This window comes from Molothrus aeneus, unplaced genomic scaffold, assembly GCF_037042795.1.
Source record: "Molothrus aeneus isolate 106 unplaced genomic scaffold, BPBGC_Maene_1.0 scaffold_35, whole genome shotgun sequence".
Classification (NCBI taxonomy): Eukaryota; Metazoa; Chordata; class Aves; order Passeriformes; family Icteridae; genus Molothrus; species Molothrus aeneus.
The window spans coordinates 2,843,073-2,860,072 of NW_027099016.1; the positions used below are offsets into that span (position 1 = coordinate 2,843,073).

A 17,000-nucleotide genomic window follows, 5' to 3' on the forward strand; every position below is an offset into this window, starting at 1 on the left:
GGGACTTGGTGAGTTTGTCTCTCTTTTAGAGCAGCAAGAGGTTTTACTGTTTTGTTATCTTTATTGAAAGATAAAAATATCCATTCCAGAATATGCAGTTGATCTTCCCAGTTATCACTTCATTGACACGGTATTCCACACGGTATTTAACGGTCCTTCAAAATAAACACTTGAACACCAACATAGGTATCTATTCTGTTAACAAATGTGTGTGCTAAGGCTAATTCAATTTCTTCTAGGGTCTTTGCTGCTGGGGTCAATTGCCTCTCATCAGTAGAGGAGGTGGTGCCTGACAGCAAATCATGCAATAGTTGCATCTGATGATTAGTTATGCCTAAATATGATCTAATCCAACCTATTAAACCAACCAATTTCTGTACATCAGTAGCAGTTTTAACATCAATGTCTAACTTCACAGGTTGAGGCATAACTTGAGTGTTAGTCACTAACATACCAGTATTTCCAAGGCATGTGTTCCTGCACTTTCTCGGGCAATGATCAGACCAAAAGCTTTCAAATTTGTCACAGCACATTGTTTAAGAGCTGATAACTGTTGTTTGTTACCAGATGCCAACAAGATATCATCCATGTAATGATAACAGTAGCAGTTATTAAATTGCTCCTGCACTTTTGACAAGGCCTGTGCCACAAACCATTGACAAATAGTTGGCGAATTTTTCATGTCTTGGGGAAGTACCCTCCATTGATATCTTTTATTGGGTTCAGGGTTCAGCATGATTATGGAAGGCAGAGTAAAAGCAAATTTTTCTTTGTCTTGCTCAGCCAATGGAATAGTGAAGAAACAATCTTTCAAACCAATGACAACATTTGCCATTCCTGTGGAATCATTGTAGGTGTAGGAAGGCCTGGTTGTAAAGCTCCCATTGTTGCCATTACAGCATTTATCTGCTGTAAATCATGTAAAAGTCTCCATTTTCCTGATTTCTTTTTTATTACAAAAACAGGGGTATTCCAGGAATATTTCAATATTTCCTGCTTGCAATTGTTCTGTGACTAACTCTTGCAGGGCAGTAAGCTTTTCAGTAGTAAGGGGCCAGTGGTCAACCCAGGCAGGTTTATCTGTCAACCACAGATCAAGGCTACAACTGGACGTTCATTGCCCTGCATCACAGTGGCCCCCATTAAAAATCCGTAGTAATTTTGACACCCCATTGAGATAAACAATGTTGTCCCCACAGACTTTGAGGAGCATTGGCAACATAGGGTCTGATGTTAGCTTGTTGGCCATCAGGATGTTTCACGTTAATTACAATGGCTGACAAACCACCTGTTGTAGCACCACCCAACCTCAGAAGTCCAAAACTTGCATGAGTGAGAGGCCACGATTGAGGCCAGCAAAGTCACGAGAGTATTGTGACATCTGCTCCAGTGTCAATCAAACCTGTTACTGATATGGTTCCTGGATGACATCCACTGGCAGTGAGGATGCATGTCTTTTCTGGATGGTTCTCCATAAATTTCTCAGCCCAGAACATTTGAGGTACTCCTGTCAATCCAAAACTTCCTGTGCCGTGACTTTGGTCCACTGTATTTGGAACAGAACTCACAAAAGGTACAAGTTGAGCAATGCAAGTTCCTTTCTGAATAGTGACAGGAGGGTCATAAATGGGTACTATAGCATGAATCTGTCCTAAATAATTAGCATCAATAAGCCCTAGATGCACATGAATACCTCTAAGTGTAGTACTTGATCTCCCTATCAAAAACGCACTCAATCCCCGTCCTATCGGACCATAGGAATCGAGGGGCACTTTGCACATTTCTTTTGTCAGAATGGTTACTGTGTCAGCGGTGGGTATATCAATCCCTGCAGACCCACTTGTTGCCCCTGAGTATTGTTCACAAATGTTTAGCTTTGCAGTGCTGGGGAGGCCCATATTTGCTGCTGTGGTTCTTGGGGTATTTGTTTTCACACATGCCCCTTTGCGCTCCTCTTCTTGTTTCCCTGCAACAGCTGACCATTTGCATGATATTTACTCCTGCATTGTTGAGCATAGTGCCCAAATTTAGCACAGCAATTGCACACAACATTGCTGTTTGCGCTTGGCTTAGATGTTATTTTCTGGGTATTACACTGTGCCATTACTTGTCCTTGCTGTCCACAATTATAGCATTTCGATGAAGGTCTTAGAACTGCAGCAAGAGCTGCTATTTTATGCTCTACTGAACCAACTTTCAAGCAAGCAGTAATCATTTCAGGCAATGCTGGTTCCCCAGGTAAAGTGCCAATAATCTTTCTGCAGCCTGAGTTTGCATTTTCTTTAGCCAAATGTATACAGAATTTGTGTTGCAAAGATTCATCATCTACCTGTTTTTCAATGGCTGCAGCAAGCTCTTCCACAAATTGCAAAAATGGTTCTCTCATCTCTTGTTGTATAGTACCATATCTCTGTTTTGGAGCTGCCATTTCCATTGATTTAATTAAAGCATTCACGCCTATTTGCTGAGCTTGTGCCAAAATTGAAGGATCCCACCTTGCCTGTGAATCTGGGTTAGCAAAAGGTCCAGTGTCCAGCAGGGCATCAACACCCACAGCATGATGAGGGTGGTGTTGAGGCAACTGCATATTTGTTACAGCTGTCTGCTCAGCCACTCGCCTCCAAGTTTCTTGAAATACACCGTATTGTATTGGCTGGAATGAAATAGTAGCAATATGCATGATGTCATAAGGTGCAAGCATATCTGCATTAATTACACATATTAATTGCATTACCTCTGAGGAATTAATGCCATACTGAGCCACTTTCGATTGGAGATTTTGCACAACTTTCCAGGCAAAGTCGTGATGACTGTCATCCTGCCCTGTTCCAGGAGCTGCTTTAAAACCTGGAAAAGCCATAGATAGGGTTATCACAGGCAACATTTGCATTAGCACTGTTCTCCTGAGGTACTCTTGGAGCACCTAACCTTTCTATCATGTCCCAATTCTTTTCTTCAGCTGCTTTCTTCCTAACAAATTCCCAAAATTCCTGAGGCTGTTGAGGAAGCCCAGTTACTTGACATGGGGGCAAAGTCCATGGGGCAATAAGGCTGGAGCTATTAGAAGGTGAACTGTCAATAGTTCTCTGTCCCAACTCAGGTGTTACTGTGGGAGACTCATCACTTGATTCGCTGTCGCTGTCACTGTCAGGTAACGGAGGACACGACCTTGCAGATTGTTCAGGCAGCTCAGAGGGGAGCGAGGGGGCAGATGGCTGGGCTAGAGCAGAGGGAAGCAGGGGCAGACGGCTGGGTTTCTCTCTCTGCTAAAGACATTTCAGCTACCTGGTGCAGTGGTGTGGTGTATATAGGCACCATGGCGAGCTGCTGCGCAGCTGTGACATAAAGAGGTTTAGGAGTCTGAGAAGGAGATACTATGGCAGTTTGCCCAGAAGCTTTGGCAGCTGTCCCAGAAGCTTTGGCATCCAGCCCAGAAGCTCTGGCAGCTTTCCTGGAAGCTTTGGTAGCCTGCCTGGTAACTTGCATGGCACCTGCACCTTCTTCAAGGATAGATTCACCAAGTTCCCCATCAGAGGCCCCCTCTGCCTCATCCCCCTTGTCAATTTCTGTTATCAACACTGATTCTTCATCTGCGTCCTGCTCTGCTTAAGCGTTCTCGCTCTGTTTTCCATTCCTTTAATGCCTCAAAAAGCAATCCCCAGGTAACAGCTAGATCGACAACAGTTTTATCTCCTACTCAGATGACTTCCCACAGTCTGTCCCCGTCTTTTTCCCATGCTTTAACACTAAATGCTGTGTCAGGATCAGTGCCAAAATCCTGTGATTTAGCCCACAGCAATATACTACGAAGGGCATAGTCTGAAGTATTAATTCCCTTATTTCTTAACAAAACTTTCCATGTAGCCAAAACAGTCTCTTCTTCATTAGATAAATTATTTCCCATTATTACTAGTTGGTGGCTCACCTACTTCCAGGTGTCTTGATAGGAGAAAATCAGGTCTGGACTTCCCTGTGGCTTCCACCCACCATTCTCAGCTGCACCAACGCCGCCTCCCCCACTACGTCCCAGTGAGTCACATTTGCCAGTCGCAAGGACCCTGTTTGGGTCCAGATCAAGTATGTTCTTAAGGGTGTTGAATCACGTTGGGGTTACCAGATGTTGCTGTCAAGGCAGTCATGACACAAGGCAGAGACCACAAGCAGTCTCAGATGGCAACTCTTTATTATCGAACATGGCTGACCTTTTATACCCTTTCTAATTGTTTATACTTCTTCTACCCTAACTATTTGCCACAATAAATCAACATAACATCATTGGTGATAAGTTACAGTGTCTTCAACTAACTTTCTAAAAATACTTCATCCAGCTGCAAAGTTCTCTTCTTATCTTTCTTCAATTCCTCACTTCTCTTGGTGTCCTTAGTTACAGCCTTGGAGAGAGCTCCTTATCAACTTCTTGCTTGTTACCTTTCTTCTCACTCCTTTAGCTAACAGGCCCGCTGTTGGCCCCTTCCACACAAAGGCATTTGCTATACCAGCCCCCACAGTAAGCTTCATTAGTAACGGTTGCCCTATGCTGAAGGTACACAGGTGGTTACATGCCTCTATCATTTACAGCAGGGTGGGTTCCTCCTTAGACAAGGACCTCAGAAGTTATTTACAATTCTCATTAGCATTTTCAACAGCTAATTTTGAAAGCAACACCTCTCTGGCAATGTCATTCTCAATTTGTCTTTTAAGAGCTTGTTTCAAGCAGCCATTGAATTGCATATAAGGCTCCGCCAGTCCTTGCTTTACATAATAAATACTTTTTGGGGGGCTCACAGCATCAGGAACCTTTAAAAATGTGCTATGCACAGCTTCAGTAATACCCTCAAGGGCCTCACTAGGAATGTGGGTACGCCCAACAGGGTCTGAGTGGCTTCCTTCTCCGGCCAGGTGGTCAATCATGAGGGCTGCAATATTCTGGTTTGCATGTCCCACAAATTTCACAAACAAAGCTTCAAACCCCTTTTTCCACTGAGCATCTGTGGAGGCCGGTGGGCCTACAGAACAAAGGCCATTATAGGCCTTTGGACAGACAGACAGACCCCAAGTTGGAGAAATCTCCCCTGTTCAGGGCAATTGAGCAGACCCTCTTCCAGGATGCTTTGTTGTATATGCAAATGTACCCAGTTCTACTTCCCTGGTTGGACTGTTGGCCTCTCCCTCCCTTTTTCTTTATATTTATATGTCCTTGAATGTTCTCCCTTCCCTGCTTATCCATTGGCCCCATATTGCCTCAGTGTCCCACCCTCTTTACCCTATTGGCTGCCACCCCTTGTCTCCCCTCTGTACTGCCCTGAGCCCTCAGCCCATTGGCCCTGATGCTCTGCTCTGCCCCTCTTTTCCCCTGTATTTAAACCCAGACCTTCCACTGTTCTTTTTGTCTTTGTCCCTGGACCCCTTTGTGCGTGGCTGGAATAAACCTCCTTCTCTGGCGTCTGTACAAAGACCCTTCCCATTTCTTTGTCGTTGGTGATTCTACAAGAGAAGTGTGTGCTGCAGTGATTGTGTGTGTGTGTGTGTGTGTGTGCCTGTGCCACCGAGCGGCTTCATTACTGGAGACACTTCTGGAAGGTCACGGCTCCGCTGCCTCTCGCTCCACCACCCACGGGCTTACGGCTTGCGACAGCTGGCAGCCTGAACAGGGACCTGTTCGGAGCATTCCTGGAGGTGTCTTCAGTAGCTTTTTTGCTACTGAAATTGAGCCATGTTCAGAGCAGCCAATTCCCAGAGGAGACTCCTAAGTTTTATTGGGGGAATCACACAGGCGACCGGCAACCTTCTTGAGGCGAGAAGATTGGTTGAAGCTGACGGACAACCTGGAGAGGTTTTGTTGACCCACTGTCATGTGAGTACTATATTTGGGGGTCACCCTTTTTTGTCTTTCCTTTGCCTTCTTTTCCTCTTGGATGTTGGGAGGAAGTGTGGGGATGGGAGCCAAACTGATCTACCCACACAGGGAAGTTTATACCCAAGTTAAAGGAATCCTTGTTGGGGAAAATTTTCATTTTTCAAAGGGAGATTTAAAATGTTTTCTTCATTGGTTGTCCAAGCATTTTCCTGATGTTATGAGGGAATTCATTCTAATGAGTTCTGGGACCATATAGGAAAAAGGTTCTACATTCTTTGAGTTAAAGGGGATCTTTCAGTGGGGAAATTTTATCCTTTGGCCTTATTGTTAAGTCTGTAGAAAACGTTGGGAAACATTCGGGACCCCAGTTTAACACCCCTTCTCCCTGTTCCTCCCCTCGCATCCCTAAACCCTCTTCCCTGCCTCAGGCAGGATCGGGAGATGGATCCTGCCAGCAGGCACAGGGTTGCTGCCATCACCCTGACATCTCCCAGTGTCCTCTGTCCCCTCTCCAGGGCAGCACTGGCCATGCTGCCTTGGGCTCTCTCCTAACCCTCTTACCAATGCCCACATACCCAGTTCTAGCACCCCCAGCTGTTCTCCCAGATGGTACCAGGAATGTGGCCAGCCCCTCCATCTTGTCTTCTCCCTCTCCAAGTTTTTCTGCCCTTTCTCCACAAAATGGTGCTGACCCCACAAAGGCAATGGCCATTTTGTCACCTCCCTGTCCTGCCAAAAACAACTCCTCTGACCCTCCTCCCACTTTCTCTATTCCTGTAATCACACCCTGCCCCTCCCTTCTGTGTCAGGAAGTGTGTCCATGTTGGGACTTCCCCTCTCTATTGGGAATCCCCTCCCCATTGTGCACACCCCATCCCTACACCCTCTTCTCTTGATTCCTCTCCTGATGGTCCCTCCCATTCCCATTCCCACAACACTGGAGTCAGAAGTGGTGATGACAGCGACCAGAAGGAGCCCATATTGGCTTCCACAGCTGCCCACAAACAGGCAGATTCTGGCTGCCCCAAGAGGCTCCATGCAGTCATCAAGTGCCCTCCATCCTCCTCGGAGGATGAGAGTAGGGATTCTGCAGACCCGGATTCCAGTCCTGAGTCTGAGGATCACTGGGCCAAGCTGCAGAGGGCAGCCACTGGGAGGGCTCAGAGCTCACCAAAAAGATTGTGGGCTTGCCAATTATATGTAAACACAGCAGAAGAGTGACTGCAATCAATTCCTGGAAGCCGATCCCCTATGGGGAATTGAAGGAGCTCTGCAAAGTGGCTAAGGAATATGGTCGGGAATTGCATTTCTTAAAAAACTTTCTGGAAGCCACCTTCTCTTCCCATGTCTTGGTCGTGCATGAAAATAAAAATATCATGAACTGCCTACTCTCCCCGTGTCACAATCCATCCTTACGAACGGGTTTCGTGATTGTTCATGGATTTGATCTCAGGGTGCAAAAAACTGACACGGCACAGGGGGGTTTGCAGTGATAATCAAAACAAATGCTCCTTTATTGAATAACCAAATGCATTGGGGAGGAATTGGGGAAAAAAGGGAAAAATAAGGAAAAGAGGGAGGAAGAGAAAGGAAGGTATATAGCTACCAAACATAGAACAGCCAAGTCCTTTGATGTCCAGCCAATGGAGCTGACCAGGTCACGTCGGGGAGATCTTGAAATCTCTCGCTAACTCCGAGGTTTTTATTATGATAACTCTATTGAAAATTGTGAGGGGGGTAAACAAATACAATAAGGAATAGCTGTAACAGGTAGTCCATGTTCTCAGCAGTAAACGAGAGCCATTGTGTTCTTGGTCCAGCGGTCACAACCTGCAGGCAAACATCTCGCTTTGGTCAGCTTGCCTCCCCCACACACCTGCCCCGGGCTGGGGGTTTCAGTCCCAGTCCTTGGAAGGAGCAGAGGGGCCTTTTCACATGGGGGTTTCATGTCTCACTCCTTGATGGAGAGGCTCCTTACATCTCAGTCTGTCTGTCATGGTGGTTGTAAAACAGGTGAGGGTCTTCTGTGGGGGGACCACCCAAGACTCAGGAGAAGTCCAGCCAGGCTGAGAGGTGGGACAGCTTCCAAGGCTATTGCTGCAAAAAGGCAAGATGCCCCCTTCTTCTTTCATTGGGCTCAGTGTAGCATACAGCAAACAACACCTGTGAACAACAGCTTAGCACTGTGCTCAGGTCTCGGAGCCGTTGGCACCTAACTTTCTCCAACAGGGCCAGAAACTTCAGACAAGGGTCTTTTCTTCAGTGGTCCCCAATGGCGATCATGAGGCAGATGAGAGAAACTTTGGACAGAGTCTCACACCCCGGTCGAGTACATGCTGTGGGAGAGGCAGTAAAAAAGGCATCTCAAATCACTGGCGGACACATATTCAAAAGATGCCAACAAACCAAATTTAACCCTTGAACAAATGGCAGGAGAAGGTGACTTCCAGAAGCCACAAGACCAAGCAAAGGATTTACAAGAAGCTGCACTCGGTGACATCACCACTGCTGCAAAGACATCCCTGCTCCTCACTCTTGATGACACCCTACCTACACAGAGCTTCACTAACATTAAACAAGGGCAAGTGAAATTTTCATGAAATTTGTAGAAAGACTTAAAGTTGCACTTGAGTGACAAATAGAAAGCCCAGAGGCCAGGAAGGAAATTCTAAATAAAATGGCCTTGGCAAAGGCAAACGATGAGTGCAAAACAGTATTAAGAGCTCTCCCCTTGGACACAGAACCTACAATCAACCAGATGGACGAGGCCTGCACCAAATTATCTTCCACTGAACACACCGTGGCAAGGGCAATCTCTAAGGGAGAGGGCCTTTTTAACATCCCAAGACGCTGCAAAATGTTTTAATTGTGGGGAACTGGGCCTTTTTTTTGAAGGACTGTCCAGAATACAAAATGCCTAAAGACCAGCAGCCACCAAAGAGGTGCCATTCATCACACTGTATGGATTGCAACAGACATTCTAACAACTGTTCTCAGTTTTGTTATCACCAGTAACCTCACCACCACCAGCACCATTATCAGCCAAAAAACTTCCAACAGACTGCAGGGTGGCCCCGTGTGAAGACAGCAAATGGAAAGCTGTTTCACTGTACCCTCCCCACTATTCTGGAGGTCCAATACGCGGGAAATTCCTGCGGAGCTCTTCATACTCCGAACAACAGACCAGAGTCACCAAGGCTTTCCAGCAAGTTCAGGTCAGGACCTGACACCAACTGGTGAGTGCTTTGTCTATACAATTTGATGACTCTGCTTTCTATCGTATTCCCACCAGAAAATATGGACCCCTAGAGGGCCTGAGGGATGTGCTGGTAATAGGTAATGTATTCATGGACCAAATGAAATACATATTATAGTGGAAGTGCAAACTGTTGGGCCAACTGACAAAATCACAGTCACTTTCTGCTGCACAAAACCACCACACTTCCTGCACAGAGAGACTGTGATCGCCCAAGCCTTTTTATTGCCATTAAGCATAGACAATATCCCAGACACCCAATGGCATTCTGGGTTGAAATCATGGGCCAAGACAAGCCCCTTATAAAGTGCAGTCAGTTGAATAAAGGTAATAACATCCACCTACAAGGGATGGTGGACACAGGGGCCAACGTTACTATCATTACACAACCCCAATGGCCCCTGAACCAGGAGCTGACTCCTGTCACTGGAGTCATCTCAGTGATTGGAGGAGCCGCCATCTCCATGAGGAGCGAGCGTATTATCACAACAGAGGGACTGGAGGGCCAAACTGCCACCATCAGGCCATTTGTAGTCAGGGCACCCACCACCCTGTGGGCCAGGGACCTGTTGTCCCAGTGGGGAGCTTGACTTGATATTCCACCTCTGTCCTGGGATTTCTATTTGGGGCCACTGCAGAGTGCACCACCCCACAATCACCTGGAAGACTGACGCCCCACCGTGGGTGGATCAGTGGCCCCTCTCAACAGAGAAATTACATACCCTCGAGCTTCTTGTGGAGGAGCAGCTTTCGAAGGGCCACATTGTACCTTCCAACAGCCCTTGGAACTCCCCTGTCTTTGTTCTCAAAAAACCTGGCAAGGACAGGTGGACGCTCCTCCATGATCTTTGTAAAATTAACGAAGTCATTGAGGACATGGGTCCCTTGCAGCCTTCCTTCTCCGTCCTTGCTTCCTTGTGACTCGAGACTGGTGGTCGTTGATATCAAAGACTGCTTTTTCAACATCCCCCTCCATCCTCAAGATGCTCCCAGATTCACCTTTTCCATCCCCTCCCTGAACAGACAGGCACCTCTGAAGCGGTACCACCGGTGAGTCCTCCCCCAAACTGAGAAAAACTCCCCTATATATGCCAGTGGTACATGGCCCTTGTCCTATCTCCCATCCAAAGGACTCTCCCAGATGCCATTATCCTACATTATATGGATGACATTCTGTCTTGGTTTGAAGACAGGTGACTGCTAAGGAAGGCAGGAGCTTCCTGTGAAATGGAAAATGTAAACCCCCTCCCTCTGAATTATTATAATTTTGAAATTAAAAAGCTCTCGAGCAAAGATATGGGAATAAGAATAACAGTTATTTACTAGGAAAACTAAAAATACAAACGCAATAGTACAAACAAAAGAACCCCACTGGCAGAGTCAGAATATGACCTGACACCCTGTGGGTCACAGTGGTGGTAGCAGTCCAATTAAATGGAGGCTGCAGTGCTCCTGGAGTGACAGGTGGGGTTTTGTTGAAGCAGTGATCCTGTAGAAGGGTGGAGTTTTCCTCTCAAGGTCCAGTGGTGGCGTAGATGGGCCTGGACTTCCCCTGGGAATGCAGTGGAAAAGAAAGCTGCTCCTCTGGGAATCCAGTGGGAAAAGGCTGTCTCTCTTCTTCCAAATGTCAAATTATATCCAGGAAGAATGCTTGGCTCCTCCCTCTGGCCGGAGCATCTCACAATGAGATGATGAAATTGTTATCAGTCATGCAGTGACACTCAAGGGCCCAATAACAGAAGATATCTCCCAGAGGGGGGATTGTTGAGGAAGAGATAAAGTAAACTGTTGTAAGAGACGGTCCAAAGTTTCCCTCATTTGCCTCACGACCGTCACAAGGACAGAGAGGAAGACCCTGAAGACCCTGGCTGGAGTTCTGGCCTGGTTGGGGTGGATGCTCGCCAAGTGATTGTTTGCAGCTGTGCTTGCTGTGCCCCCACGTTACAACTGCTTCGAGCAGGGGCTGACAGGGAGCGGCTTGCTCTGTACACTTACACCTGCTTCACGATCCCCGCTCATCACAATGGCCCATGAATTTCCCCACCTCTTGGCCAGATGAACTTTCTGGGGTAACTCTGGTGATCCCCCCATAGAAGATCCCTCATCTGCCTCACAAGCGCTGTAAGGGAAGCCTCCTCCCAAGGACTGAGACTGAGACCCTTAAAATTCTAACACAGGGGCACTGGCCTGACTGAAGTGGGATGTTTGCCAAGTGTTGCCTGCAGGTGTGTTTGCTGGACCAAGACTGGTTTCTCATAGACACCAATCCTGAAAACAATGGGTCTCGCTCACCGCTGAGATTGATTTGTCCTGTTTTGGAACATGGACTGTCTTACTCATTTTCAACAGACTAATTCTCCATTGTCTTTTATCTGTTCTCCCCTTGGTGGATGACTATAAAAGACCCCCGAGTTAACCAAAGATTTTGAGATTCTCCCCAACGTGACAAGATGGATCTATTGGCTGGACCACGAGGATTTTGTCTCTCCATTGGTAGCTATTCCCACCCCGGTCTTTTTCTCTCTCCCTCTATCCTTTATCTCCTTTCTAATCTTTCTATCGCATTTGCTGTGGGCACTCAATAAAAGGTGCATTTCTTTTGATCAAGATTGAAATCCCCTCTGTGTTGTTTTTGCACTCTGAGATCAGTTAATGAACCATCACAACCCCACTTGTACGAGTGGATCGTGACATGAAATTGGCGTCATGGACAGGATTCTGACAGACAGAGGGGTTTGCAGGGTTGTGTGTAGTCTGTAACAGGGAAAGGATGTTTCACTCCAGCCACACTGAGCCCGATACCCTGAAAGGGGTGAGCGGTTGTCTAAAAAGGAAAGGGAGTGACTCAAATTTCCCACAAACTGCACACGCCTAGGTGAAAAGCACCCCCATACTCAATTGAGGGCTCTGCCTTCAGAATTTCACAAAAGATCTCTTAGTGCAAAAAGGGAAACTGTTTTTGTGTATGTGTGAATCTGGACTGTCTGGGAAGTGAAGGGACTACTTGAAGTAACTGAGTAGAACCTCCCAGGCACTTTTAGTCTCTTCACCCACCCAGGGAAGCAAGGGAAACACAGCAGAGGCTGTGTGGTTGTGTACCTTAAGTCTACACCTCCCTGTCATGGTTTTGGTCCCTTCACAAAATGATGGAAAACCTCAGCGCAAAAGTTAAAGCTGAATTTTATGCTCTACTAGCCAAACACAATGCCAAACCTTCTCCCGGAGGAGAAGAACGGGCGCAAAGTAACTGATTTAATTTGGAAAATGTTATTGATAGAGTATGTTCTTTACAAAATGAAACAAAAGTCAAACTGGGCAAAAATAAAACTATTCTCTGCTCAGTTTTGGGAGCTTGTCTCACAGCAGCTATAAAAACTCTCTTAAAGTGAAGAAGTGAGGAAAAAGCTATAATGGACTCCCTTCAAAGCCTAGTTGAAATTTGGCAAAAACAATTAATTGAAGAAAGAAATGAGATCCATCTGTTATGAGCTGCCCTTAGAGAGGAACACGTTAAGAATTCACTGAATGCTGATTCCTCAACACAGGCAGAGGAAAAGAAACTCCTCACATTAAACAGATTTATCCCCATAAGGAACTAGAAGCAGTAAAAAACTGTGGAGAAAACTGCTGCCCTCATTTGAGACCCTTGGTTAAAACAGAATATAATTATATTAATGATGAAGATTTTGAACCACATATCACAACTAAACAAATACCATTCAGCACTACCAAATTGACTAAGCTGAAGAAAGAATTTGGGTGCCTCCCACAAGAATCGGAGGCAGAATATGTCTTCCAAGTGTCCATCACTGGTGGAGATCAAATTAAATTAACTGAACAGGAGGCCAGTGGGTACTGGGGACATGGAGTTTTCCTAACAACAGGAGATGAGCGTGACACGTGGTCCCTGACACAATGTGTGCCTTTCTGGGCCGGGGGAATTAATCCTTTGGAAAGGGGAGACCCTTTAGCTATAGTCAGTGCCCCCGACCAGCTTTTGGAAGGCGCCCACAAAGCCACCTGCCTGCAAATGATTCATGAAAAAGGTTGATTCCTGGTTTTCAGTCACCAGTGCAATTACCTGTAAAGCCTGAAATTATGACTCCTTTAATTTGAGGGCTTCCTAAACCTATAGCAATTACTTTACAGAAAACCATAATGGCCTTGGGTCCCGTAGAGAGACTAGATAGATTCCTTGGTAACCCCACTGACCAAACTGGATCTACTGATCCTGGTTTCACTCCATACTCCATCCCCTCACAGCCCCCAGCTTCTCAATCTGATTCACCTGCCAGTAGCCGTAAAGTTTGGACATGGAGCGAGGTTGCAGTAGATTTGATTAATTACAGTAGATGATATGGACCTGTAAAAACCCTGGAGGAGAAATCAGAAAATACAAATGGTGTTTGGTTTATCAGGGCTCCTCACGGTGAAAATTTAGGGAAGGGAAAACAGATCTCTAACTGCCAACGTTGGTGGTTGTTGGAAGTTAAAAGGGGGGTCCCCAGAGAGGTGATGGATGGTTTGCCCCTTGATAAATTACAGAAAATAATAACTAATTGGCACTATGGAAAACCGAATTTATCAGTTCAACCCAGTGCACCCCTCCCTTCTCAGAATCCAGCCAGTGAGCCAAAACAAACCCTCTCCCAGCCTCTCCCTCAGAATTTAGGATGTGAGCCAAAGCAAACACAGAACCAGAGAAACTAGGCTCTCCATCCCTTATAGGTGAGCAAAGGGCTGGAGCATGGATGGATCTGAGAATGCTCACTAAACATAAATCAGGAGATATATTGATCACAGCTATCACAGGCCTCAAACAGGCACTTGTAACCTTTCTGATTGACACTGGGGCACAAATCTCTGCACTAACAAAAAGGATGCCCAGAAGTGTAGAATTGTTCCAACAAAGAAACAATGATGTGCTTTAAATGCCCTAGGAACTACAGAATCTATGAATGTGGCCTTAGTAAAACTCACGCTCCATGGAGAAGAGAATCAATTAGTTGTCAAAATTGGGGATATTCCAAACAATTTATTAGGGATGGATGTTATTGCTGGGAGGCAGTGGGAAGATTCTGAGGGATTCCTGTGGTCATTTGGTGTGCCACGTCTTAACATTAGACTGCTCCAAGCTGCATCCTCCTCACTGTCTAGCAAAATTACTCATGTAAAACAATACCCTCTACATTCTGGTGCCAAAGAGGGCATCAAACCAGTTATACAGGACTTGTGAGACCAAGGAGTGATAGTCAATACCCATTCTCTTTTCAACTTGCCAGTGTGGCCAGTTTGGAAACCCAATGAGAAGTGGAGGCTGACAGTAGACTTCTGCAGGCTTAATGCCAACACAGACCCTCTTACAGCAGCGGTCCCAAATTTGGCTGAATTAATGACATCAATTCAAGAAAAAGCTCACTCAATCATGGCAACTATAGATGTCAAAGACATGTTTTTTATGATACAGCCAGAAGATATGGACCGATTTGCCTTCACATGGGAAGGACAGCAATACACTTTCACTAGGCTTCCCCAAGGCTACAAACACTCCCCCACTTTGGCCCATCCTACTTTAGCCCAGGAATTAGAAAAAATACCCAAACCTGATCCTGTAGCTGTTTATCAATACATTGATGACATTCTGGGGGGGGGGGGTGGGGGTGTGAAATAGAGGTAGTAGGGAAACATCAGCAGAAAATAATCTCTCACTTAGAAAGTCTTGATTTGCAGATGCCCCCAGAGAAAATTCAGAAGTCTTCTCAGGAAGTGAAGTTTTTGGGAATTTGCTGGAAAAGGAGGTATGACATGTATTCCACCTGATATCCTAACCTCTTTAGATCAGATCAAAATGCCTGAATCCAGGAAAGATCTCCTGCAAGCTCTAGGATTATTAGTGCTCTGGAGAAAACACATTCCAGATCTTTCAATAATTGCCAGGCCCCTTTATGACTTGCTGAGCAAACGGGGTGAAATGGGATTGGACTCCTTCTCAGGAGGAAGCATTGCAATTGCTGTTTTTTGAAGCAACAGCTCACCAAGCACTGGACCCTGTCCATCCCACAGATCCCTTTCAGCTGCAATGGGGATTTGCCTCCTCAGGGCTGTCAGTACACATTTGGCAGCAGGGTCCTGAGGGTCCGATGCGGCCTCCTGGTTTCCATTCCCATGGTTTCAAAGATGCTGAGAAAAGATACACTACCTGGGAAAAAGGATTGTTTGTGGTTAGCTTAGCTTTCATAGAAGTGGAAAAAATTGCACGACAACAACCAGTTGCCTTGAGAGGCCCTTTCAAAGTTATTAAGACAGTCACTACTGGGACCTCCCTCCCCGCCCCCAACACAGGCCCCCAAAGGGCCTCAGTTGCAAACTGGTATGCTCAGATTGAACAATACTGTAACATTTTCTCAATAACAGAAGATGCTGTAAAAAATTTAGCGATCCAAGAAACTGAGAATTTGGGCAGCAGCCATGACAAACCTGCCTCTGTAATTAAAACATCCCCTCCTTTCTCCCCCAAACGATCAGCAAATTCTTGGTTCCCTGATGCCTCTGCTAAACGGGAGGGGAAGGTGTGGAGATACAGGGCAGCAGCCCTCCACATTTCCTCTGGTGAACGAATCATTACCGAGGGAGAAGGCAGTGCTCAGGTTGGGGAGCTGAGAGCTGTTTGGAGTGCTTTCCAACATGAGGTACAGAATACCTCTCCTGTCTGCATCTACACGGACTCCTATGCTGTGTATAAAGGATGTACTGAGTGGCTTCCTTTTTGGCAGCAAAATGATTGGGAAGTTAACAGAATTCCAGTATGGTAAAAGGAAAAGTGGCAAGAAATTTTGAACATCACACGCCAAGGGAACTTTGTTGGGGTGGGCAGCCTTTCATCAGACAGATGGAAATCCAGCAGGAGAGTGGAACAATAAAGCTGATGATTTAGCAAGACTAAGTCCCCTGAAAAGGAACAAATTACAGAGGACTGGGATCAACTATTAGAATGGCTGCATGTAAAAAGACAGCACACAGGTGTGAAAGATTTGTACAAGGAAGCTCTGGCCCAGCGTTGGCCTGTCACCAAGGAAAGGTGTAAAACATGCGTATCAGCCTGTGAGCAATCGCAGACTGGAGACTGGAGAGACATCCTTTGGAAGATGACCCTCTGCATTTCAGAAAGGGTAAAGGCTTATGGGACGCGTGGCAGGTAGACTATATTGGACCCTTTAAGAAGTCAGGAGTTAAACACTTTGTGCTGGTAGGAGTAGAAATTGTATCTGGGATGGTCCAGGCCAATGCTTTTAAAAGAGCTACAGGAGATAATACTGTTAAAGCATTGCAGGGATGGTTTGGAATTTTCCCAAAACCACAGGAAATTCAATCTGATAATGGGTCCAACTTCACTGCTAGAATTGTACAGGATTTGGCAAAAAATGAAGGAATTAAATGGACTTTTCACACCCCTTACTACCCTCAAGCTAACGGGATCGTGGAAAGGACCAATGGTCTTTTGGAATGACTTTTGAAACCAGAGGAGGGAAATTGGGATGTTCGGTTATGGGAAGCTGTGAAAAGTGTGAATGACAGATGGGGAGTAAATGGGTGTCCCAAAATCACTGTTTTTTGCCCCATAGCTCCAAGCATAATTGCCTCTCTAGGGAGACCAGCTGATTTCAAGATTCCAGCACATTACCCTGGACAACCTGTTCTGGTGGACCTCCCTACTGTAGGGGAAGTACCACTAGTGCTAAAAACCCCTCTGAATAAACATGCATGGGTAGCCTCTGATGCTCTAGGGAGAGAGCATCGGATAAATACACACTGGATAATTCCATCATTCTAACTTTTTCTGTCCCTTAGTAGCAGGATTCTGTTGTGTTTACTTTTACAGAAGAACCC

At 46.0% G+C, this 17,000-nt stretch overlaps 2 pseudogenes; both read left to right on the top strand.

The window, feature by feature from the left end:
- Positions 1–17,000, top strand: part of LOC136570615 (zinc finger protein 850-like) — a 194,458-nt pseudogene that overhangs the window by 143,376 nt on the left and 34,082 nt on the right.
- Positions 12,318–13,823, top strand: LOC136570565 (uncharacterized; annotated as a pseudogene).